This window comes from Bison bison, unplaced genomic scaffold, assembly GCF_000754665.1.
Source record: "Bison bison bison isolate TAMUID 2011002044 unplaced genomic scaffold, Bison_UMD1.0 scf7180017851508, whole genome shotgun sequence".
Taxonomy (NCBI): domain Eukaryota; kingdom Metazoa; phylum Chordata; class Mammalia; order Artiodactyla; family Bovidae; genus Bison; species Bison bison.
In genome coordinates this window covers 3,089-4,589 of record NW_011482081.1, presented here as the reverse complement: position 1 = coordinate 4,589, position 1,501 = coordinate 3,089, and positions in this window count along the sequence as shown.

Below are 1,501 nucleotides of genomic sequence, written 5' to 3'. Positions count from 1 at the left end.
TTCTAGACAGCATGTTTCCACTGCTATTTGAGTCTATGTCCCTCTGAGTTTCTCTGAATATGCCTCTCACTCCTAGTCTCTTTCAGAATCACATCTCTTCCTTCTAGGCCCATCTCCACCTCACTCTGAATTTCTATTGTGTTCTCTTCCAGAACTGCAGGTCTGCATTCCTCAGTCTGTGTTGGAATCTCCTTGGGAGAATGGAGTAAGGCCTCCCACCAAAATGATAGGGGATCAAGAGCATTGCTGATACGCCTGTCTCTGTGTTGAAACCTTTACAAAAACAACTGGTGTACCACAACTTTTCTAAATCTTAGGAACATGCCATATAAATTCCTCAGTACAGAGGAAAAACGCTGAATTTTCCTGCAATCCAAAAAGTTGTTCCTGACTAAATGTGACATTTGGAATGTCACTATGAAATTAAGCTTAGGAAAGCATGCTATGGAATCAGGATTGCCTTGGATAAGGTCAAAATAGGATTCTTGACCAGGGATTTCTGAACCTTCTAGAAATGTTTAAAGAATGCTGTGTGTATATCACATATCCACTTTCATGGGGAGCAGATTGTCCATAGCATTTGAATTGTTCTCAAAAGAGTCTTTGACAGAAGGGACTTCCCTGGTAGTCCAGGGGTTAAGACCCCTGCACTCTAATGTAGGGGTACAGCACAGGTTTGATCCCCGGTTGGGGAACTAAGCTCCCACCTGTGGCATGGTGCAGCCAAAAAAAAAAAAAAAGTCCTTGACAAAAAAGCCAAACATCAGTGCTCTAAAATAACTACCTGAACTGATTGCAGGTCTATACAGAATAATATAAAATGGTTACAGTCTGTTGCTTATGGTAAGTAACTTTTTCTATTAAACTGTTTCTACTCTGTTTTATTACAATTTGGGAGAATTGAGTATTTTTTCAACTTTTTCAAATATCTGTTCATCTCATCTCTCATTTATGAGAGACCTTGTTCTGGTCTTTCCTAGTATTTCAGCATCCTTTCAACCTATCTCCCATTTTCCCTACCTACCTGACTACCCAAGCACCTTTCCCCTTAAAAGCCATTATGAATTTGCCACATTTGAGGCAGTAAATAATACCCTTTATAGGCATTATCTCATTTAATTTTCACAACAGCCCTCTAAAAGGTAGGTATTATTATTAAAACAACAGAAAAGGTAACTTGTCCAGGGTCACACTTGTTTGCAAGTAGCAAGGTGGAGATTCAAACCCAGAATAAAACTGAGAGTCCAGAAATAAACGCATATATTTATGGTCAACTGACTTTTGATAAGGGTTCCAAAACCATTCAACAGGGAAACAATAATTTTTTCAAGCAAGTGGCTTTAGGAAAACCAGTTGCCCACATGCCAAAGGAAGAAGTTAGAGATCTACCTCACACTATACACAAAAATTTACTCAAAATAGATCAACGATCTAAATGTAAGCACAGAAACTATAAAACTCTTGGAAGGAAACATAGGTGTAAATCTTCATGAACGTAGGT